Source organism: Nerophis lumbriciformis, linkage group LG39 (genome assembly GCF_033978685.3).
Source record: "Nerophis lumbriciformis linkage group LG39, RoL_Nlum_v2.1, whole genome shotgun sequence".
NCBI classification, from domain to species: Eukaryota; Metazoa; Chordata; class Actinopteri; order Syngnathiformes; family Syngnathidae; genus Nerophis; species Nerophis lumbriciformis.
This window is the reverse complement of record NC_084586.2, coordinates 11477560-11503296: the sequence shown is the minus strand read 5'-3', so window position 1 is coordinate 11503296 and position 25737 is coordinate 11477560. Positions and strand designations below refer to the sequence as shown.

Sequence of the window (25737 nt, the reverse complement as noted above, 5' to 3'; positions counted from 1 at the left end):
AGCTGTACATCAAGCAAGAATGGGAAATAATTCCACCTGAGAAGCTTAAAAAATGTGTCTCCTCAGTTCCCAAACATGTACTAAGTGTTGTTAAAAGGAAAGGCCATGTAACACAGTGGTGAACATGCCCATTCCCAACTACTTTGGCACAAAGTCTTCCTGGTAAGAGTCTCTGTTGTCGGGAATGTAAACAATGAAACACCGGCCGTGTTTGTGTTGCTGCAGTCGGCCGCAATACACCGCTTCCCACCTACAGCTTTCTTCTTTGCTGTCTCCATTGTTCATTGAACAAATTGCAAAAGATTCACCAACACAGATGTCCAGAATACTGTGGAATTTTTGCGATGGAAACAGACGACTTAATAGCTGGCCACCATGCTGTCCCAAAATGTCCTCTACAATCCGTGACGTCACGCGCTGACGTCATCATCCCGAGACGTTTTCAGCAGGAAATTTCGGCGCAAAATTTAAAATTGCACTTTAGTAAACTAACCCGGCCGTATTGGCATGTGTTGCAATGTTAAGAGTTCATCATTGATGTATAAACTATCAGACTGCGTGGTCGGTAGTAGTGGGTTTCAGTAGGCCTTTAATCTATACATCTACACGAGCACTGACCACATCCAAAATAAACTTCTATAGTATTTTCCTTTGACAAAATGTTACAAAATGCTCACTGAATGGGAGGTACTGTACTGTATATAGCCTGCAGATCTGATGTGGAACAACAATATTCAAAGACAAGCTGTTCCTTCTTCATTTGTAACGTCACCTCTCGATCCAAGTGGGACGTGAAGGCAGGGCAGACATTCCCTTCTTTCATTAGCCTTTATTACTAAAAACAGCGCAGGCTTCAAAGTGTTCTTCAGAAGCTGCCTGGTGCCTGTTGCAAATCCCCACGCACACTTTAAAGCATGCAACATCTTAATGCTATGCCTCCTTCAGTCAATTCATAAGAGGAGGATCCTTGTGAGCACATGTGCAGTCCTGCTCAAAAGCTTACATACACTTGTGAAGGACATAATGTCATAGCTGTCTTGAGTTTCCAATAATTTGACATCAAATGGACAAAGATAAGACCTTCTGGAAGAAAGTTCTGTGGTCAGATGAAACAAAAATGGAGCTGTTTGGCCACAATACCCAGCAATATGTTTGGAGGAGAAAAGGTGAGGTTTTTAATCCCAGGAACACCATAGCTACCGTCAAGCATGGTGGGGGTAGTATTATACTCTGGGCCTGTTTTGCTGCCAATGGAACTGGTGCTTTACAGAGAGTAAATGGGGCAATGTAAAAGGAGGATTACCTCTAAATTCTTCAGGACAAGCTAAAATCATCAGCTCGGAGGTTGGGTCTTGGGCACAGTTGGGTGTTCCAACAGGACAATGACCCCAAGAACATGTCAAGAGTGGGAAAGGAATGGCTAAATCAGGCTAGAATTAAGGTTTTAGAAGGGCTTTCCCAAAGTCCTGACTTAAACGTGTGGACAATGCCGAAGAAACAAGTCCATGTCAGAAAACCAACAAATTTAGTTGAACTGCATCAATTTTGTCAAGAGGAGTGGTCAACAAATCAACCAGAAGCCGTGTTTTGTTATGTTCTGTTAGTTTTGGAAACCATAGTTCCTGTTTTTTGTGCACCCTTGTTTGTTTTAGTTACCATGGTTACTTATTATTTCCACCTGCCTCTGATTAGTGTTCGCCCGCTCACCTGCTGCCCGAGCACTAATCAGAGGCCTTATTTAAGCCTGCCTTTGCCGGTCAGTCAGCCTGGCGTCATTGTTCGCTTCATGCCTGGTCCACGTAAGATTTGTTTGTTCATGCCACAGCTTGTAAGTTTTCCCTGCCATAGTCGATGCTAAGTGTTTGCTTTAGCTCCAAGTGCGATCAGCACGTTGTGCCTTCGCCTTGTGTTCCGTTTTATTGTACTACTTTGATTTGTGAGAATTCAATCATGTTCTTACCCGCACGCTTTGTCCAGAATGGAACGAACCCCGCAGTAAGCTGCGAAAACCACGTCGTGACAGTGGATGGCTACCAAAAGCGCCCTATTGCAGTGAAAATTGCCAAAGGACATGTAAGCAAATATTAACATTGCTGTATGTATACTTTTGACCCAGCACATTTGCTCACATTTTCAGTAGACCCATAATAAATTCATAAAAGAACCAAACTTCATGAATGTTTTTTGTGACCAACAAGTATGTGCTCCAATCACGAAAAAAATAAGAGTTGTACAAACCCCGTTTCCAAATGAGTTGGGAAATTGTGTTAGATGTAAATATAAACGGAATACAATGATTTGCAAATCCTTTTCAACCCATATTCAGTTGAATATGCTACAAAGACAACATATTTGATGTTCAAACTGATAAACATTTTTTTTTGCAAATAATCATTAACTTTAGAATTTGATGCCAGCAACACGTGACAAAGAAGTTGGGAAAGGTGGCAATAAATACTGATAAAGTTGAGGAATGCTCATCAAACACTTATTTGGAACATCCCACAGGTGAACAGGCAAATTGGGAACAGGTGGGTGCCATGATTGGGTATAAAAGTAGATTCCATGAAATGCTCAGTCATTCACAAACAAGGATGGGGCGAGGGTCACCACTATAATTGTTGAACAGTTTAAGAAAAACCTTTCTCAACCAGCTATTGAAAGGAATTTAGGGATTTCACCATCTACGGTCCGTAATATCATCAAAGGGTTCATAGAATCTGGAGAAATCACTGCACATAAGCAGCTAAGCCCATGACCTTCGATCCCTCAGGCTGTACTGCATCAACAAGCGACATCAGTGTGTAAAGGATATCACCACATAGGCTCAGGAACACTTCAGAAACTCACTGTCAGTAACTAAAGTTGGTCGCTACATCTGTAAGTGCAAGTTAAAACTCTCCTATGCAAGGCGAAAACCGTTTATCAACAACACCCAGAAACGCCGTCGGTGTCGCTGGGCCTGAGCTCATCTAAGATGGACTGATACAAAGTGGAAAAGTGTTCTGTGGTCTGACGAGTCCACATTTCAAATTGTTTTTGGAAACTGTGGATGTCGTGTCCTCCGGACCAAAGAGGAAAAAAAACCATCCGGATTGTTATAGGCGCAAAGTGGAAAAGCCAGCATCTGTGATGGTATGGGGGTGTATTGGTGCCCAAGACATGGGTAACTTACACATCTGTGAAGGCGCCATTAATGCTGAAAGGTACATACAGGTTTTGGAGCAACATATGTTGCCATCCAAGCAACGTTACCATGGACGCCCCTGCTTATTTCAGCAAGACAATGCCAAGCCACGTGTTACATCAACGTGGCTTCATAGTAAAAGAGTGCGGGTACTAGACTGGCCTGCCTGTAGTCCAGACCTGTCCCCCATTGAAAATGTGTGGCGCATTATGAAGCCTAAAATACCACAACGGAGACCCCCGGACTGTTGAACAACTTAAACTGTACATCAAGCAAGAATGGGACAGAATTCCACCTGAGAAGCTTAATGTTTACTGAGTGTTGTTAAAAGGAAAGGCCATGTAACACAGTGGTGAACATGCCCTTTCCCAACTACTTTGACACGTGTTGCAGCCATTAAATTCTAAGTTAATTATTATTTGCAAAAAAAAAAAAAAAAAAAGTTTATGAGTTTGAACATCAAATATCTTGTCTTTGTAGCATATTCAATTGAATATGGGTTGAAAAGGATTTGCAAATCATTGTATTCCGTTTATATTTACATCTAACACAATTTCCCAACTCATATGGAAACGGGGTTTGTAGAAATGATTGGAAACTAAAGCCAGCCATGACATTATGTTCTTTACAAGTGTATGTAAACTTTTGACCACGACATGCAGTATGCGCCTCAATGCGGGACTCGCCAGAAAGCACTGCAAAAAGTAGTATAAGCCACTTAATCGAACGGCCATGATAGGGCCAATTTTACATTGGATTTTTATACCCCTAATGTGCAGACCATGACGCTTCCAAACAAATGTAATTGCTGCTGGAGGCGCCGGGATCAGCTGGCAAATCCTGATGGCAAATTAAATAGAGGTGAGGGAACTGGCGGGCGCATTAGCGGGGCCCGGTGCTGTTTCCAAGCGAAAATGCGACGAAGGCTGCCAAGAAAAACGCATCCCGACGCTGTCACCGAGCTGCAATTAAGATCTAAACGCAGGACGGGAGCACACGCCGCGGCAGCTGTTTTAGGTGTTGTGTCGGAAATAGAGATGCGAGGTGTGATGGCGAAACGTCGGGAGGGATGCTGCAGCGTTGATGGCGGCAAACCAGTGTGGTGTCATGGCCTTTTGCCGATTCCACACGTCTGTTAGAGTGGATCAGGGCCAAAAGATTAAAGGCCAGCGCGTCCTCTCAAGGCTCATCCATCTGCTTTTACTGCCTGCTTTTACACCTTCGCTTGACTTTTTGATGACACACACAAAAGGAAGCAAGCATCCATCCATCCATCCATCTTCTTCCGCTTATCCGAGGTCGGGTCGCGGGGGCAGCAGCCTAAGCAGGGAAGCCCAGACTTCCCTCTCCCCAGCCACTTCGTCCAGCTCTTCCTGTGGGACCCCGAGGCGTTCCCAGGCCAGCCGGGAGACATAGTCTTCCCAACGTGTGCTGGGTCTTCCCCGCGGCCTCCTACCGGTCGGACGTGCCCTAAACACCTCCCTAGGGAGGCGCTCGGGTGGCATCCTGACCAGATGCCCGAACCACCTCATCTGGCTCCTCTCGATGTGGAGGAGCAGCGGCTTTACTTTGAGCTCCCCCCGGATGGCAGAGCTTCTCACCCTATCTCTAAGGGAGAAACCCGCCACCCGGCGGAGGAAACTCATTTCGGCCGCTTGTACCCGTGATCTTGTCCTTTCGGTCATAACCCAAAGCTCATGACCATAGGTGAGGATGGGAATGTAGATCAACCGGTAAATTGAGAGCTTTGCCTTCCGGCTCAGATCCTTCTTCACCACAACGGATCGATACAGCGTCCGCATTACTGAAGACGCCGCACCGATCCGCCTGTCGATCTCACGATCCACTCTTCCCTCACTCGTGAACAAGACTGGGAGGTACTTGAACTCCTCCACTTGGGGCAAGATCTCCTCCCCAACCCGGAGATGGCACTCCACCCTTTTCCGGGCGAGAACCATGGACTCGGACTTGGAGGTGCTGATTCTCATCCCAGTCGCTTCACACTCGGCTGCGAACCGATCCAGCGAGAGCTGAAGATCCTGGCCAGATGAAGCCATCAGGACCACATCATCTGCAAAAAGCAGAGACCTAATCCTGCAGCCACCAAACCGGATCCCCTCAATGCCTTGACTGCGCCTAGAAATTCTGTCCATAAAAGTTACGAACAGAATCGGTGACAAAGGGCAGCCTTGGCGGAGTCCAACCCTTCCCGGAAACGTGTCCGACTTACTACCGGCAATGCGGACCAAGCTCTGGCACTGATCATACAGGGAGCGGACTGCCACAATCAGACAGTCCGATACCCCATACTCTCTGAGCACTCCCCACAGGACTTCCCGAGGGACACGGTCGAATGCCTTCTCCAAGTCCACAAAACACATGTAGACTGGTTGGGCAAACTCCCATGCACCCTCAAGGACCCTGCCGAGAGTATAGAGCTGGTCCACAGTTCCACGACCAGGACGAAAACCACACTGTTCCGCCTGAATCCGAGGTTCGACTATCCGGCGTAGCCTCCTCTCCAGTACACCTGAATAGACCTTACCGGGAAGGCTGAGGAGTGTGATCCCACGATAGTTAGAACACACCCTCCGGTTCCCCTTCTTAAAGAGAGGAACCACCACCCCGGTCTGCCAATCCAGTGGTACCGCCCCCGATGTCCACGCGATGCTGCAGAGTCTTGTCAACCAAGACAGCCCCACAACATCCAGAGCCTTAAGGAACTCCGGGCGGATCTCATCTACCCCCGGGGCCTTGCCATCGAGGAGCTTTTTAACTACCTCGGCAACCTCAGCCCCAGAAATAGGAGAGCAAATTGGAAGCAAGCAAATTAACGAAAATCGGCCAAGAACAAAACGGTCTGACACACACAATTGCGCTTTTTCTGGATGAATGGACAAAACATCCCATAGAAAGACTCACAACTTGGAGAAAGATGCTTTTCCTTTTACATACAAGGCAATAGTATTTATAGAGCAAAATTCATACACAAGGCAATCCAAAGCGCTTGACAGAAAATTACAAGCCAAAATAAAAAACAAAATAATCGAAAATGTGAGGTTGGATACAATACTTGTCCAGGGTGTACACTAGGGATGTCCCGATCCGATATTTGGATCGGATCGGCTGCCGATATTTGCCAAAAATTGCGTATCGGCAAGGCATGGGAAAATGCCGATCCAGATCCAGTTTTAAAAAAAACTCCGGTCCGTGTTTTCCAACGCACCGATTTAAATAAAACATTCCACTTTTCTGCTGCTCCGTAATTTCCGTTCCGCATTTTCCAGCACACCTTCAACACATCCACAATTCTCACGCAGTTGCTTTTAGCTGCTGGCATTACACGACAGGCTCTTCTCACTCTTTCCTGTGTCTCCCTCTCACAGACAGCGACCGCACCTTCTTACACACGTCACATACTGTCATGTCATACGTCACATACGTATACGTCCTCTCCCAGAAGCATGGCTAACGTTAGCTGTGATGCTAGCGCAGCCGCTAAGGTGCGCGCCTGCTCAAGCGTCCTCTGAGCACGGCAAATCTATGCCACGCACAAAATCAAATAAAAAAATAAGCGCATAACAATTTTCGACACACGGACACGACAGAGACAACAGTTTTCGTCATCATTGTTCAAATATTGTGACGTCTGTCGAGACGCTTATCTCCATTCGGTGCCACACGCCCACACCATCAAAATGCAGAGGCAAAAATTTCCACATCAACACCGTATGAAAAAATGTGTGATTTTTTTAGTTGTGATTTCCTTCTCTGCATGTAAGTTTAAAAGTAGCATATATTAATGCAGTATGAAGAAGAATGTTTTAATGTAGACATGCAAGCCTTGAAAGAAAATTTTGAAAATCAAGACTACATTTCCTGCAAATGGGTGCATTTCTACCCTATATTTTAACTTTAGATTTATTCTCATATCAAACTCTTTTGGCTGTCTTTTTGACACTTACATCCGGCGCCCCCCTCCACACCCTGGATTATAAATGTAAATAATTCAATGTGATTATCTTGTGTGATGACTGTATTATGATGATAGTATATATCTGATAGTATATATCTGTATCATGAATCAATTTAAGTGGACCCCGACTTAAACAAGTTGAAAAACTTATTGGGGTGTTACCATTTAGTGGTCAATTGTACGGAATATGTACTTCACTGTGCAACCTACTAATAAAAGTCTCAATCAATCAATCAAAACACATAGAATCATCACACTGCTGTGATTATATGCATCAAGTGTTCATTCAAGGCTAAGGCAAAATATCGAGATATATATCGTGTATCGCAATATGGCCTTAAAATATCGCAATATTAAAAAAAGGCCATATCGCCCAGACCTAGTTCAATGATGCCATTTCTGTTTGTCACGTATAATTTTGTCTATTTTGTGTTTATCCTTGAATAAACAGGTCAGTTTCTTGTTACCAACCATTGTGTATTATTCAAACTCCCCTAATTCAGCTGGCTAGTTGTTATCAAGAGTACTAAAACCCTTTTCAACATGATTCTGACAACTAAGTAGGCTAAATAACTTGAAACTTTAATACATGCTCGGATAGGCCAGTATCGGTATCGGTCAGTATCGGTATCGGATCGGAAATGCAAAAACAATATCGGTATCGGATCGGAAGTGCAAAAACCTGGATCGGGACATCCCTAGTGTACACCGCCTTTCGCCCGATTGTAGCTGTGATAGGCTCCAGCGCCCCCCGCGACCCCGAAGGGAATAAGCGGTAGAAAATGAATGGATGGATGGATACAATACTTTCACTTGTCATAAGCACAATTCAAGACGCTGTTTGCAACTTCCAATTTGATTTTAGTGTTGTGATTTTGTACGGTGTCCTTGAGTGCCCAGAAAGGCGCCTTATAAATAAAATATTGTATTATTATTATTATCCCTCACAATTACAAAACCCAAAACCAGTGACGTTGGCATGTTGTGTAAATGGTAAATAAAAACAGAATACAATGATTTGCAAATCCTTTTCAACCTTGAATAGACTGCAAAGACAAGATACTTAAGGTTCGAACTGGTAAACCTTGTTATTTTTTGCACATAATAGCTCATTTCGAATTTAATGCCTACAACATGTTTCAAAAAAGCTGGCACAAGTGGCAAAAAAGACTGAGCAAGTTGAGGAATGCTCATCAAACACTTGTGTGGAACATCCCACAGGTGATCAGGCTAATTGGGAACGGGTGGGTGCCATGATTGGGTATAAAAGCAGCTTCCATGAAATGCTCAGTCATTCACAAACAAGGATGGGGCGAGGGTCACCACTTTGTCAACAAATGCATGAGCAAATTGTTGAACAGTTTAAGAACAACATTTCTCAACCAGCTATTGCAAGGAATTTAGGGATTTCACCATCTACGGTCCGTAATATCATCAAAAAGGTTCAGAGAATCTGGAGAAATCACTGCACGTAAGCGATGATATTACGGACATTCGATCCCTCAGGCGGGGACATCAGTGTGTAAGGGATATCACCGCATGGGCTCCGGAACACTTCAGAAAACCACTGTCGGTAACTACAGTTGGTCGCTACATCTGTAAGTGCAAGTTAAAACTCTACTATGCAAAGCGAAAGCCATTTATCAACAACACCCAGAAACGCCGCCGGCTTCTCTGGGCCCGAGATCATCCAAGATGGACTCATGCAAAGTGGAAAAGTGTTCTGTGGTCTGACGAGTCCACATTTCAAATTGTTTTTGGAAATATTCGACATCAAAAGGGGAAGCGAACCATCCAGACTGTTACTGACGCAAAGTTGAAAAGACAGCATCTGTGATGGTATGGGGGTGCATTAGTGCCCAAGGCATGGGTAACTTACACATCTGTGAAGGCACCATTATTGCTGAAAGGTACATACAGGTTTTGCCATCCAAGCGCCGTCTTTTTCATGGACGCCCCTGCTTATATCAGCAAGACAATGCCAGAAACGCCGCCGGCTTCGCTGGGCCCGAGCTCATCTAAGATGGACCGATGCAAAGTGGAAAAGTTCTCACATGTCAGAGATGTACTTTGACACAAGACCTTGAAAAGGCTTGTACGCGAGCAGAGCTGTTGTAAGGTTTATTCTCTGAGCAACAGGAAGCCAGTGCAGTGACCTAAACACTGGACACCCTGATGTGGGATCTGAGCCGAGGATGTCATGGCTTGTGCAGCCCTTTGAGACACTCATGATTTAGGGCTATATAAGTAAACTTTAATTGATTGATTGATTGATTAACTAATATGCTCATATTTTTTGGTTATATTCAGGACTCGAGTAGCAGCATTTTGGATGTACAGCAGCTGCTTTACAGCTGAGAGCCCAGTAAGAAGGCCATTACAGTATTTAAACCTTTCTCGGTTTGGTTTTGATATTTTTTCCTGTTTTTTGGGTGGTAAAAAGCTGCTGATGTTATTGACTTAATGTGGCTGTTAAAGTTCAAGTCGGAGTCTATTATAACCCCAAGGTTTTGAACCTGATTATTAGGTTTCAGGGTGATGGTCTCAAGGTGACTAATAATAGCTTCTCTTTGCTTTATGAAGGTTTGGTCAAAATTTACACACCTGTGCTTGTCAGTCAAATTTGGGGGTGATTAGGCTAAACACCCTTAAGTTATTAGGGGTTCTGTAGAGCAGAGTTTTTCAACCTTTTTTGAGCCAAGGCACATTTTTGTCATAAAAAAAAATACATAGGCACACTATCAGCAGAAAAGGTTACAAAATGAAACTCCACCAGGTTGTCGTGCCTTATTTTGAGTTTGTAGTTGTTTCCTGTGTGTAGTGCTTTAGTTCCTGTCTTGCGCTGTTATTTTGGTGACCCTTCCTGTTTTGTTGTTGTTTTCCTTCCTTTGAGTGCTATTGCCCGCAACTGCTTTGTTTTCGCAATCAAGACTATTTGAGTTGTGCGTACGCTATCCTTCATTGTGGGGACATTGTTGATTGTCATGTCATGTACGGGATGTGCTTTGTGGACGCCGTCTTTGCTCCACACGCTGTAAGTTTTTGCTGTCGTCCAGCATTCTGTTTTTGTTGACTTTGTAGCCAGTTCAGTTTTACTTTTGTTTTACATAGCCATCTTTATGCTTCAGTGCCTTTTGTATTCATTTTTGGTTTAAGCGTTACATACCTTTTTACCCGTCTCCCGCTGTGCTCTGCATATTGGGATTGCCAAGCTCGACACAGACCAGGCACTAGACAGCGGCACATTATTATGATTATTGATTTGCAAAAAATATTTTTTGGACCAATTAGGTGAAGTGGCATAATTTCCCACGGCACACCAGACAATATCTCAGGGCACACTAGTGCATACTTGCCAACCCTCCCGGATTTTCCGGGAGACTCCCGAAATTCAGCGCCTCTCCCGAAAACCTCCCGGGACAAATTTTCTCCCGAAATTCAGGCGGACTCAGGTCCATGCGGACCTGAGTCCGCTTTCCCACAAAATAAACAGCGTACCTGCCCAATCACGTTATAACTGTAGAATGATAGAGGGCGAGTTCTTGGTTTCTTATGTGGGTTTATTGTTAGGCAGTTTCATTAACGTCCTCCCAGCGCGGCAACAACACACAACAACAGCAGTCACGTCTACCGTAAAGCAGTTTGTCTGCCGTAAACAGCAATGTTGTGACACTCTTAAACAGGACAATACTGCCATCTAGTGCATTTGATGAAAGCACTTTTGTGCGTGCCACACAGCAATGCATCATCAGCATGGTTAGAAAAATAGTGACAGAGAATAGAACAAGGATGGACAATTCAACCCTTAACTCAACAATGAGTAGATGAGTGTTATCTGTGTGTATGTGTGTAAATAAATGAACACTGAAATTCAAATATTTATTTTATATATATATATATATATATATATATATATATATATATATATATATATATATATATATATATATATATATAATAAAATAAATATATATTTATAGCTAGAATTCACTGAAAGTCAAGTATTTCTTGTATATATATATATATATATATATATATATATATATATATATATGTATATATATATATATATATATATATAATATGAAATACTTGACTTAGTGAATTCTAGCTGTAAATATACTCCTCCCCTCATAACCACGCCCCCCCCCCCCCCCACCTCCCAAAATCGGAGGTCTCAAGGTTGGCAAGTATGCACTAGTGTGCCGTGGCACAGTGGTTGAAAATCACTGCTGTAGAGGACACTGTTTTGTGTGCAAAATTTGAAGACCTATCAGGTTTAATAACAACGCAGTGTGGTGTTTTTGTCAGAAAAGTAATAACATAGGCAACACAGTCGGGTTGTATGTTCCGACAATTTTTCACCCTTTTGTGTGCATCGGTTTAGGATGTTTAGGTATTTGCAGCAAAAGCTTTAAAGATACCAATGTAGTAAGAAGAATGCAGATTTGTATGGGTTCTTCCAGACATTTCTTCACAAAATGTTATGGACGTCGCTTGTGTGGTTTTTGCTTTGTCCTGCTAACTAACCAACACATCTGGAGTGAAAAACAATAACTCTTGGATCTTGACACACTCCTCAAACAATGTTTATTGCCATTCACCACCTGACATCGAGCATGAATTAGATTTCATTTCAGTCCCAAAAGGGCCCAGCTGTCAGGCAAAGAACGGTAAACCATAAACAAGGGTGGAAACAAGCTACTATCCATCTATCAAAAATTCTATGTCAATCATCTAATGGCCACCAATCCAGCTCAAGTGTTTATCTCGTGAAACGCTCTCTCCCCTGCTGAGCAACAATAAACCAAAAGCCATCGCCAACATCTATCACAGTATCAGCAGGCTTTTTCTGGGCTCAATATCCATCTGATGCTCGAGGGTAGAAATGAGGCAGAATCTTTAGCCGAAATGAAAAAGAAGTGATTAGCCCAGAAAAGGCCAGATCCATCATAAATGGCGGTGAATCTGAATCTCCTGGAAAATATATCTTACTCACAAAAGCTAAATTGACGTTTGCAGCGGCGATGAAGGGTTGAAGCATTAAAAAAAAAAAAAACTGCCATTGTTTTAGGGCTTTAATTACGCCTGCAGGGAAACGGGACTGCAGTCTCCAGGGGGAGCGAGGCTGAGCCTTGGCTCGTCTCTGAGGAGACAAAAGTGACAGTGCGGGAGGTTGAACGATGATACTTGTTTTCTTCTTGAAGCCTCGGATCTGGAAAAGATATTAAATAATACTGAAAAAAAATGTTTGCTTTAAAGGGGAACATTATCACCAGACCTATGTAAGCGTCAATATATACCTTGATGTTGCAGATATTCGCTCTCGGGAAGCAATCCGCCATTTTCTCAAACACCGAGTCAAATCAGCTCTGTTATTTTCAGTTTTTTCGACTGTTTTCCGTACCTTGGAGACATCATGCCTCGTCGGTGTGTTGTCGGAGGGTGTAACAACACGAACAGGGACGGATTCAAGTTGCACCAGTGGCCCAAAGATGCGAAAGTGGCAAGAAATTGGACGTTTGTTCCGCACACTTTACCGACGAAAGCTATGCTACGACAGAGATGGCAAGAATGTGTGGATATCCTGCGACACTCAATGCAGATGCATTTCCAACGATAAAGTCAAAGAAATCTGCCGCCAGACCCCCATTGAATCTGCCGGAGTGTGTGAGCAATTCAGGGACAAAGGGCCTCGGTAGCACGGCAAGCAATGGCGGCAGTTTGTTCCCGCAGACGAGCGAGCTAAACCCCCGATCGACCCTAGCTTCCCTGGCCTGCTGACATCAACTCCAAAACTGGACAGATCAGCTTTCAGGAAAAGAGCGCGGATGAGGGTATGTCTACAGAATATATTAATTGATGAAAATTGGGCTGTCTGCACTCTCAAAGTGCATGTTGTTGCCAAATGTATTTCATATGCTGTAAACCTAGTTCATAGTTGTTAGTTTCCTTTAATGCCAAACAAACACATACCAATCGTTGGTTAGAAGGCGATCGCCGAATTCGTCCTCGCTTTCTCCCGTGTCGCTGGCTGTCGTGTCGTTTTCGTCGGTTTCGCTTGCATACAGTTCAAACCGATATGGCTCAATAGCTTCAGTTTCTTCTTCAATTTCGTTTTCGCTACCTGCCTCCACACTACAACCATCCGTTTCAATACATGCGTGATCTGTTGAATCGCTGAAATCTGAGTCTGAATCCGAGCTAATGTCGCTATAGCTTGCTGTTCTTTCCGCCATGTTTGTATGTATTCACTATGTGACGTCACAGAAAAATGGACGGGTGTTTATAACGATGGTTAAAATCAGGCACTTTGAAGCTTTTTTTTAGGGATATTGCGTGATGGGTAAAATTTTGAAAAAAACTTCAAAAAATATAATAAGCCACTGGGAACTGATTTTTAATGGTTTTAACCATTCTGAAATTGTGATAATGTTCCCCTTTAAATAATACTGAAAAAATAATTTTGCTTTAAAGATTCAATGGTGATGCCTAACATCTATTTTTGTAGTACCCAGTTGATCAATGCGGGCTGGATTAGGTCAAAAACAGGAACTCAAAACTGACCATAAGCACGACCCCCAGTGCCAGTCATGGATATCGTTGATATCATCCTGAGAGGGAATATTTCCACTATAATGTGCAACTTTGACAAAAGAAATTGCCCAAAAACAAATGTCCACTGCAGGCTGCTTTATTTCAAGCAAGGTAACATTACCCTATAAGACCATTCCAAGCATTCGACATTTTTCACCTAAAGGCGTGGGGGGGGAAAAAATGTTAATGATCATTGCTCAGCCAGTGGAGCAAATTGTATGGATGGGGGCGGGGCCACTGGGTGGGTCAATAATGCTGTTTTCAGGTCTTTGAGGAAGAACATGGTGCATAATGCCCAGGTTGCCAAGGCTATTTGTTATCTAACCAGCTTGAAACACCGCAGCCCAAAACTGTAAATCAGCCTAGACTTGTTTACTTCTTAAGGGAACTGAAGGCAGTCACTTTCTCCGAAGAACTCGCAGGTTTTAATACATAAATTGATTCACTTCCTAAATGCAATTCCTATTTATTACAACTCTGAATCGATTCATATTGTTCAAGAATCGATTATTTTAAATGTGTTCTCTAGGTTATTTACGCATTTACTCGCTCTGCTTATATGTCATACATCAGCAGCCAAGAAGAGCTTTTGTAGCTTGTAACCTGTATCGAAAATGTTTTTTAACAATTTTATATACCAAATAAAATATAGAACTAAAATGGATGAGAATCAGCACCTCCAAGTCTGAGTCCATGGTTCTCGCCCGGTAAAGGGTGGAGTGCCATCTCCGGGTTGGGGAGGAGACCCTGCCCCAAGTGGAGGAGTTCAAGTACCTCGGGGTCTTGTTCACGAGTGAGGGAAGAGTGGATCGTGAGATCGACAGGCGGCGTCTTCAGTAATGCGGACGCTGTATCGATCCGTTGTGGTGAAGAAGGAGCTGAGCCGGAAAGCAAAGCTCTCAATTTACCGGTCGATCTACGTTCCCATCCTCACCTATGGTCATGAGCTTTGGGTTATGACCGAAAGGACAAGATCACGGGTACAAGCCGCCGAAATGAGTTTCCTCCAACCAATTGGCGGGGCTCTCCCTTAGAGATAGGGTGAGAAGCTCTGCCATCCGTGGGGAGCTCAAAGTAAAGCCACTGCTCCTCCACATCGAGAGGAGCCAGATGAGGTGGTTCGGGCATCTGGTCAGGATGCCACCCGAACGCCTCCCTAGGGAGGTGTTTAGGGCACGTCCGACCGGTAGGAGGTTACGGGGAAGACCCAGGACACGTTGGGTAGACTACGTCTCCCGGCTGGCCTGGGAACGCCTCGGGATTCCCCGGGAAGAGCTAGACGAAGTGTCTGGGGAGAGGAAAGTCTGGGCTTCCCTGCTTAGGCTGCCGACCTCAGATAAGTGGAAGAAGATGGATGGTTTGATAGAACTAGAATCTGTTTTAATGAAGAATTGTGTTGAATCAAAAATCGATTTTAAATTGAATTGTCACTGCAAGAATCGGAAACAAATTGAATAGTACATTGTTAAGATTAATACAGTTGATGAAAAGTACAACAAGTTACATAAGATGAGGGGTCAAAAACCCTCCAAAATGACATATCTGACATGTCATGACTCGTCGCCTCTCTGTGAAAACCGAAATCTCCTGGTGTCGAGTTGCTCCGAGATCCAATCTCCACTATCGGCTGAACAGCGCTCTCCACAACGGAATGATCCAGCCAGACACTCTGGACTGTAATGTACCGTGTGCACATGGATGCACTTCAGGATCCCAGAGGACAAATATGAAGGGGAGTGATAACCTTCAGGCTGGTAAAATGCGTTTTCGACAGCGCTCTAAGAATAAAAAAAACTAAGACGCATAAAGGCTATGGATCCAGAAAGACGAAGAACATGGTGAAGATACTCAACAGAAGCTCTGTAAATTACAAAGCATCAGATCTATAAATCAATTTACAATCCCAGCAGGCCCCGCAGCACCGGGAGCAAGTGTGCAGCTCCCTTTGACCCCCAAGCTCTGCATACAGGGCGACAAGGACATCAAATAAAAGTCCCCGGAAGACTTGAGCCTGTGAGGTAATGAAATCGATAGGGGAAAAGAAGAGTCACAACAGTGGACTTGTCCAATGTCCTCGCGTTTATCCGAGTGAGAAACAGTTTGCTTACACAAGCAGATTGCTGAACACAAACTAATACAAAAAAAAGTCTAAGCCCAGAGGACAAAAGACCACAGTAGAGGATGTGTCCATTTGATACCATTAACCTGGTCTTCTTATCTACATTAAAACACTAAGGTCGTTGGGAGAGAATGCGACCATTTGTCAAGGTCAAAGCTGTAATTATATCAGTAAGAGGATGAAGAAAGAAACGCCTGAATACTCCAGTATGATCAAGGTTACCTGGTCAGATGTCTGAAGAAACGTATGTTTAGTTTTGAACGCATCACTCATGAGGTGTCCAAATGTTTTGACTGACATGACTATGTGTTCTTCTTTTCTCTTCCTGAAGCTTGCACACAAAAGGGTCACCCAACCGGCATCTCTACTGTGTTGCCTGTGCTATTATTCTGTTGACCAAGTTTGAACCCCATAAGTATGATTGACTTGAAATGTCTCACACATCTCAATGTGCTCTACAAAACACTTAGGTTAAGGTGTTTGGACAGATCACCATGGAATTTGGTACACACTTCCAGGGCCTAACGATTACAAAACTTTGAGGATATTGTAAGTCTATTAATGACATGTTTGCTAGCATGTCTTCCAATGCAACGTGTGCAAATATTAAATCAAGATAATGCTTGCTTTTATTGGGCACTTTAACTATGACAAACATGAGAATGAGGCTGAAACTATATGAAGACCAATCTGTGGGGCCTGGTTATAAAATCATTTTCACTTGCTCCAGCTCTTTCTTGGGCTGGACGAAAACTGATATCCCAGTATTGTCAGGCCCAATGGCGATATACGGTGTATACCATTATCGTAAACAAAACATGCAAAGTGCTTAAGGTTGCCCTAAGTGTTTTATAGCTGGACAACCAGTGTTAAGAGTACTGTCGGAGGCAGATATTTACATATATCCGTATTTAAGTGTTACTTCTTTAATTTCATAATCATATTACAAAACAGCTAGTGTTTCTTATGTCCAGGTGCGGAGGACAATGGGCATGTGTTTGGGCTGGAGGGACAAGACTGCGAGGGTGGGAGGGAGAGAGACTTGATAGAGGAGAGGGTTTTTCATGGGAGGGGGGGGAGACCATCTTAGCTGCGCGATTGAATGTTCTATGCTGGACTGGTCTCAGTATATTTACAAAGCTTTGCAAATATATTACAAAATACCTATTCTGTCTCTGGTGGTTCTTCTACTCAGCTTTAAATGTCGTAAAGAGCTTGGGAGCGACCAGTGACTTGAATTCCCTTGGAGGAACAACTGGTCCAAACGCAACAGTACTCAGGTTATTTTTGTTTAAGTACTAACGTTACGTATTGTTTATTCTTATTAAGTAATTAGCTAGCCGTAACTATGTCAAAGAAGTTTTTTTGTTTGTTTTGTTAATCAACGTTAGGTTTATAGCCTCACTCTGTGAGCGAGGATAGATGAAGCTCATGCTCGCTCTCTGTGGTTACTCAGTTTGAAACTACTCTTCAGCCACCCAGCCCCTATACTAGGTTAGTCTGCATGGGCTATGGGGAGAGGCACTTTTAAGCCGAGGAGTAGCTAAACAATTCATACACGGAGCGAGCAGCAGAGAGGAGATGTCATTAGCTACTCTGCTAGTTCGCTAACAGAACTGAAGAACATAAACAGATAAGGTTAGTGATAAAGTCACTCCAAGGAGGTTCTAAAGCAAATTGGTGTATGTGTAAATAAAACTGTAGTCGCTCACCAATAGCCAAATGCAGTTGGTGATGAGAGCATTGAATCAGTCGGGACTCGAGAAGTCGGCACAGGGGTGCCATATTCTTTTGAAAAGTTTGTTGCATCGGGGAAGCCTATGTAAACACGCAAGGGGCGGGGTTGAGCCAAAGGGAATGCTCTGTGCTACGCCCATCAGGCGCAAAGAAGAGCAAAGGGCCGTAACAAAAGCACATTGAAAGATACCGGTATGACAGTATTGTCTCAAATACATATCTACAAACCCTGTTTCCATATGAGTTGGGAAATTGTGTTAGATGTAAATATAAACGGAATACAATGATTTGCAAATCCTTTTCAACCCATATTCAATTGAATGCACTACACAGACAACATATTTGATGTTCAAACTCATAAACTTTATTTTTGTTTTGCAAATAATAATTAACTTAGAATTTCATGGCTGCAACACATGCCAAAGTAGTTGGGAAAGGGCATGTTCACCACTGTGTTACATCACCTTTTCTTTTAACAACACTCAATAAACGATTGGGAACTGAGTAAACTAATTGTTGAAGCTTTGAAAGTGGAATTCTTTCCCATTCTTGTTTTATGTAGAGCTTCAGTCGTTCAACAGTCCGGGGTCTCCGCTGTCGTATTTCACGCTTCATAATGCGCCACACATTTTCGATGGGAGACAAGTCTGGACTGCAGGAGGACCAGGAAAGTACCCGCACTCTTTTTTTACGAAGCCACGCTGTTGTAACACGTGCTGAATGTGGCTTGGCATTGTCTTGCTGAAATAAGCAGGGGCGTCCATGAAAAAGACGGCGCTTAGATGGCAGCATATGTTGTTCCAAAACCTGTACGTACCTTTCAGCATCAATGGTGCCTTCACAGATGTGTAAGTTACCCATGCCTTGGGCACTAATGCACCCCCATATCATCACAGATGCTGGCTTTTGAACTTTGCGTCGATAACAGTCTGAATGGTTCGCTTCCCCTTTGGTCCGGATGACACGATGTCGAATATTTCCAAAAACAATTTGAAATGTGGACTCGTCAGACCACAGAACACTTTTCCACTTTGCATGAGTCCATCTTAGATGATCTCGGGCCCAGAGAAGCCAGCCGCGTTTCTGGGTGTTGTTGATAGATGGCTTTCGCTTTGCATAGTAGAGCTTTAACTTGCACTTACAGATGTAGCGACAAACTGTATTTACTGACAGTGGTTTTCTGAAGTGTTCCTGAGCCCGTGTGGTGATATCCTTTAGAGATTGATGTCGGTTTTTGATACAGTGCCGTCTGAGGGATCGAAGGTCACGGTCATTCAATGTTGGTTTCCGGCCATGCTGCTTAAGTGGAGTGATTTCTCCAGATTCTCTGAACCTTTTGATGATATTATGGACCGTACATGTTGAAATCCCTAAATTTCTTGCAATTGCACTTTGAGAAATGCTGTTCTTAAACTGTTTGACTTTTTGCTCACGCAGTTGTGGACAAAGGAGTGTACCTCACCCCATCCTTTCTTGTGAAAGACTGGGCATTTTTTGGGAAGCTGTTTTTATACCCAATCATGGCACCCACCTGTTCCCAATTAGCCTGCACACTTGTGGGATGTTCCAAATAAGTGTTTGATGAGCATTCCTCAACTTTATCAGTATTTATTGCCACCTTTCCCAACTTCTTTGTCACGTGTTGCTGGCATCAAATTCTACAGTTAATGATTATTTGCAAAAAAAAAAAAAAAAATGTTTATCAGTTTGAACATCAAATATGTTGTCTTTGTAGCATATTCAACTGAATATGGGTTGAAAATGATTTGCAAATCATTGTATTCCGTTTATATTTACATCTAACACAATTTTCCAACTCATATGGAAACGGGGTTTGTATTTCTAAAAATATACCGGTTTTACCAGTATACCGCGCAACCCTCGCTCTGACTATCAGTTTTCTGATGTGAGAGAAGCCTCATCCACACACAGAGAGAGCAGCTGCTGTCAGGAGAGTTGCAGCTCATTACCATGGTACCTGAGGCTTAGAAGGGCTTCCCTGCAATAATATGAGGGGAACGAGGGCAAGTCATGGCTCCAAAAATATACAACTGCCTTGTTTATTTGGTCATACGATTAAGGTATACTCACACTGGGGCAATTGTACCGAGCTTGGGCCTACTTCACACCTAAAATTTGGGGAATGCTTGGATCCGCGCTCTAGTTGGGTATGCTTCCACTGCTTTGGCACGATTGGAAAAGGTGGGGTCGGGCACAGAAATATTGCGTGCAATGCAGCCGAGTCATAGGATGACAGTTCATTCTTGCATGTGCATGCAATCCCGCGGTGTCGAGCATGGATGAAAGCCCGCAGAGCCAGAATTTTAGGTGTGGAGTGTGCTCAAGCTTGGTAATTGGTCCAGTCTTGAGTACATCCAATTTTACATCATACAGAAGTGTGTTTTGTAATAAAATAATGCAGCTTTCTGCATAACAAAGGAAAACTGAGGAAACAGAAGGTAAACATCTTTGTTGTTTTGACAGCCAAAAGCAGATTGAAAGTGTTTCCGCTGCTGACAAACTTGTGCGGTAGTGATTGACAAGCCTGGAAGTCGGTGAAGGGATGAAAGAATGATTTCTCCCCTATCTTGCATCTTTCACTCCTCCCTCCCTCTCCGACTCTCCCTCTCTCACCCAAGTCCCACACTCGGACGCACACATGCAGAAAAAAGGAGAAAGCCACAGCGAGAGGAACGGCGACGGTGGAGGAGGCGGCAGCACGATGGGGATGTTCTGCCTGTAAGGACGCTGTTGCTGCTGGACAGCCTCAGTGTGTGTGTGTGTGTGTGTATGTGTGTGTGTATGTGTGAGTGAATGCATGTGTGTGCACAAGCAAGCAGGAGCCCCTGCTTGCATCGTGCGCAGAAAGGAAGAAGGGGAACAGAGGGTTGGAGAGGAGGCGGAGGGGTTGACGAAGAGGGGGACTGTGGAGCTTAGAGGAGCTTCACACCACTGGATCACAGGACGCAGACGTGCAGTGACAACTCTGACACACGCCGGACACTGCTGCACGCCTCCCCTGCCCGCCCGTCCCTCCTAACTTCTGGAATGGCGTAGCCTTCTCTCTCTCCCCCGGATCACCTCCCAATCGGACACGGACATGCACGGCGGGCACAACGGGGAATCTGGACATCCTTTCCAGCATCAGCGCCGCACAGTCTGAGGTGAGTCTTTTGTGGACACTCTCAGTCTGGGTGAATAACCTCCACGGTAAGAGGGGGGAGTGGATTTGACGGAGCCCGGTATAATCCACATGGAATGCCTCCAGTGAAGAATGTAAGTGAATGTCAAATCCGGGTTTTCTGCTCTGGTGCTCCTGATGATGTGGAGGTCAGTAGTGCAGGGTGAACTTTAAATATGTGATCAATCCAGATCTATCATGTTGGTTTCTGCGAAAAGTTTGATCCGGATTGATCTCGACTCGCCCTGCGTTTCACACTCGGGTCGTGCCTGCATGTATGATGGTGCGTTTTAGGGCAGCGTTACGTAAAACCAACCTGCAATAAAAGAAATTAATAAATTGGAAAGCTGCTGCAGGGACCATAAATGAAGACTAATCTAGATAAATGGACAGCCTGAACTCATTGCATGCTGCGTGTGTGTAGATTGAGAGTGTGAATTGCCACACAAATACCTCCCTCCTCCACTCATCCCTTCCCACCAGCACAAACACTCCATCACCTCTTCAGCACGATCAGGGCACTGATAGCATCTTCCTTTCCCTGCTCGGCCTCGACAATGAGAGAGGAAGACTGATGAATATAGAAAGAGATCATCATGAAGATGATGATGGAGGGATACGGCATGCTGACACTCACAGAGGGTGACACCAAAAGTGCGAAACCTGCTGTCACAACTTAAGAGACATGCATGATCCTAAATTGCATGGGTGCAGGATGAAATAGGATGTTGCTCAGCAGTCTGTGTAGAAATGACACTGTGTCATTTATCCTTCACTCAGATGTCGGTCTTTAAGCTCCATGATGCATCTCAGAGGGCCAGAGACTATGGCCCGTAGCTTGAAAGCTTATGTTTATTTCTGAAAGGCAATCTGTTCAGAATATGACTCAGAAACAAACAAAATGCGAGTTGATGGGCAGATACTGAGATGTCCGTAGGAATCTTTGCCCATTCATCCAGAGGAACATTGGTTGCTGGACATGGCTATGCTTCTAACTCATTCCAAAGGTGATTTTCCCCACTGATGCCTTTGTTGACCATGGTTTTTACACTTGGAACAGAAAGGGACACTGAAATGGTCCACAATGACTTGCTAAAACAAAAAAATAAAAAAACATTCAGCCTTGGCATTGGACACCCTATGCTAAAAGTGCTGCTGTGACGCTCCAATGAATCAGACCAAATTTCTGTCAAGAGCAGATAAAACATTAGCACTTTTTCCATCAACATTTCCAGGAACACTTATTGTCAGGAACTCGTTTACCTAGGTAAAAGGATTCTCGGTAACCAGTGTGGTTTCCACCGCACCTCAAATTTCCTGAAAACAAATGTAAACGTGGCTGATTAAGAGGCTTGTTAAGAGGCTCTGACTCAAAGTATTCCTTGGCAAATACCCTTAGAAGAGTTGTGGGTTCACTTTTTCTTATTTTGCTTTAGATACTCTGTAGTCTTCAGCATATAGCTCGCCCGTCAAAAGTTCAAGTGAAAAGACTAACATCAATGGTACAGACTTTTACAGGGAATGTTTGAGGTTGCAGGGGGTTGCCGAGGTTTTTCAAAATCAAAGGGTAACTGAGAAAAGTTCCTGCTGTGGAAAAGGTTGTTTTGGTTTCTCCTCCAACTTTCTTGGCAAATACCCTTAGAAGAGTTGTAGGTCCATTTGTTCTTCTTTTGCTGTAGATACTCCGTAGTCTTTAGCATATCGCTTGTCCTTCAAAAGTTCAAGTGAAAAGACCAATATCAATGGTACAGACTTTTACAGGGAATGTTTGAGGTTGCAGGGGGTTGCCGGGGTTTTTCAAAATCAGAAGGTAACTGAGAAAAGTTTCTGCTGTGGAAAAGGTTGTTCTGGTTTGTCCTCCACCTTCCTTGGCAAATACCCTTAGAAGAGTTGTAGGTCCATTTGTTCTTCTTTTGCTGTAGATACTCGCTCGTCCTTCAAAAGTTCAAATGAAAAGACCAACATCAATGGTACAGACTTTTACAGGGAATGTTTGAGGTTGCAGGGGGTTGCCGAGGTTTTTCAAAATCAGAGGGTAACTGAGAAAAGTTCCTGCTGTGGAAAAGGTTCTGGTTTCTCCTCCACCTTCCTTGGCAAATACCCTTAGAAGAGTTGTAGGTCCACTTTTTCTTCTTTTGCTGTAGATACTCCGTAGTCTTTAGCACATCGCTCGTCCTTCAAAAGTTCAAGTGAAAATACCAACATCAATGGTACAGACTTTTACAGGGATTGTTTGAGGTTGCAGGGGGTAGTCGAGGTTTTTCAAAATCAGAGGGTAACTGAGAAAAGTTCCTGCTGTGGAAAAGGTTGTTCTGGTTTGTCCTCCACCTTCCTTGGCAAATAACCTTAGAAGAGTTGTAGGTCCATTTGTTCTTCTTTTGCTGTAGATACTCCGTAGTCTTTAGCATATCGCTCGTCCTTCAACAGTTCAAGTGAAAAGACTAACATCAATGGTACAGACTTTTACAGGGAATGTTTGAGGTTGCAGGGGGTTGCCGAGGTTTTTCAAAATCAAAGGGTAACTGAGAAAAGTTCCTGCTGTGGAAAAGGTTGTTTTGGTTTCTCTTACACCTTCCTTGGCAAATACCTTTAGAAGAGTTGTAGGTCCACTTTTTCTTCTTTTGCTGTACATACTCCGTAGTCTTTAGCACATAGTTCGCCCTTCAAAAGTTCAAATGAAAAGACCAACATCGATGGTACAGACTTTTACAGGGAATGTTTGAGGTTGCAGGGGGTTGCTGAGGGTTTTCAAAATCAGAGGGTAACTGAGAAAAGTTCCTGCTGTGGAAAAGGTTGTTCTGGTTTCTCCTCCACCTTCCTTGGCAAATACCTGTAGAAGAGTTGTGGGTCCACTTTTTCTTATTTCGCTTTAGATACTCCGTAGTCTTTAGCACATAGCTCGCCCGTCAAAAGTTCCAAGTGAAAAGACCAACATCAATATGTGGGCTTTGTACCGAGGATGTCGTTGTGGCTTGTGCAGCCCTTTGAGACACTTGTGATTTAGGGCTATATAAATAAAGATTGATTGATTGATTGATCAATGGTACAGACTTTTACAGGGAATGTTTGAGGTTGCAGGGGGTTGCTGAGGGTTTTCAAAATCAGAGGGTAACTGAGAAAAGTTCCTGCTGTGGAAAAGGTTGTTCTGGTTTCTCTTCCACCTTCCTTGGCAAATACCCTTATAAGAGTTGTAGGTCCATTTGTTCTTCTTTTGCTGTAGACACTCGCTCGTCCTTCAAAAGTTCAAGTGAAAAGACTAACATCAATGGTACAGACTTTTACAGGGAATGTTTGAGGTTGCAGGGGGTTGCCGGGGTTTTTCAAAATCAGAGGGTAACTGAGAAAAGTTCCTGCTGTGGAAAAGGTTGTTCTGGTTTCTCCTCCACCTTCTTTGGCAAATACTCTTAGAAGAGTTGTAGGTCCATGTGTTCTTTTGCTGTAGATACTCGCACGTCCTTCAAAAGTTCAAGTGAAAAGACCAACATCGATGGTACAGACTTTTACAGGGAATGTTTGAGGTTGCAGGGGGTTGCAGAGGTTTTTCAAAATCAGAGGGTAACTGAGAAAAGTTCCTGCTGTGGAAAAGGTTGTTCTGGTTTCTCCTCCACCTTCCTTGGCAAATACCCTTAGAAGAGTTGTAGGTCCATGTGTTCTTTCGCTGTAGCTACTCGCTCGTCCTTCAAAAGTTCAAGTGAAAAGACCAACATCAATGGTACAGACTTTTACAGGGAATGTTTGAGGTTGCAGGGGGTTGCCGAGGGTGTTCAAAATCGGAGGTTAACTGAGAAAAGTTCCTGCTATGGAAAAGGTTGTTCTGGTTTCTCCTCCACCTTCCTTGGCAAATACCCTTAGAACAGTTGTAGGTCCATTTGTTCTTCTTTTGCTGTAGATACTCCGTAGTCTTTAGCACATCGCTCGTCCTTCAAAAGTTCAAGTGAAAAGACTAACATCAATGGTACAGACTTTTACAGGGAATGTTTGAGGTTGCAGGGGGTTGCCGAGGTTTTTCAAAATCAAAGGGTAACTGAGAAAAGTTCCTGCTGTGGAAAAGGTTGTTTTGGTTTCTCTTACACCTTCCTTGGCAAATACCTTTAGAAGAGTTGTAGGTCCACTTTTTCTTCTTTTGCTGTACATACTCCGTAGTCTTTAGCACATAGTTCGCCCTTCAAAAGTTCAAATGAAAAAACCAACATCGATGGTACAGACTTTTACAGGGAATGTTTGAGGTTGCAGGGGGTTGCTGAGGGTTTTCAAAATCAGAGGGTAACTGAGAAAAGTTCCTGCTGTGGAAAAGGTTGTTCTGGTTTCTCCTCCACCTTCCTTGGCAAATACCTATAGAAGAGTTGTGGGTCCACTTTTTCTTATTTCGCTTTAGATACTCCGTAGTCTTTAGCACATAGCTCGCCCGTCAAAAGTTCCAAGTGAAAAGACCAACATCAATATGTGGGCTTTGTACCGAGGATGTCGTTGTGGCTTGTGCAGCCCTTTGAGACACTTGTGATTTAGGGCTATATAAATAAAGATTGATTGATTGATTGATCAATGGTACAGACTTTTACAGGGAATGTTTGAGGTTGCAGGGGGTTGCTGAGGGTTTTCAAAATCAGAGGGTAACTGAGAAAAGTTCCTGCTGTGGAAAAGGTTGTTCTGGTTTCTCTTCCACCTTCCTTGGCAAATACCCTTATAAGAGTTGTAGGTCCATTTGTTCTTCTTTTGCTGTAGACACTCGCTCGTCCTTCAAAAGTTCAAGTGAAAAGACCAACATCGATGGTACAGACTTTTACAGGGAATGTTTGAGGTTGCAGGGGGTTGCCGGGGTTTTTCAAAATCAGAGGGTAACTGAGAAAAGTTCCTGCTGTGGAAAAGGTTGTTCTGGTTTCTCCTCCACCTTCTTTGGCAAACACTCTTAGAAGAGTTGTAGGTCCATGTGTTCTTTTGCT

The 25737-nt window shown here is 43.7% G+C and overlaps 2 protein-coding genes across 2 annotated transcripts in view; one reads left to right on the top strand and one right to left on the bottom strand.

Moving 5' to 3' along the window:
• The window catches only part of dock1 (dedicator of cytokinesis 1), a 533069-nt gene that overhangs the window by 194399 nt on the left and 312933 nt on the right, over positions 1-25737 (bottom strand). The gene's annotated exons all lie outside the window — the stretch shown is intronic.
• LOC133577741 (inhibitory synaptic factor 2A) overlaps positions 20264-25737 on the top strand; it is a 98377-nt gene continuing 92903 nt past the window's right edge. The window contains exon 1 of the mRNA XM_061931734.1: positions 20264-20780. The gene's annotated coding sequence lies outside the window, so the exon portion shown is untranslated. The remainder of the gene's footprint in view (positions 20781-25737) is intronic.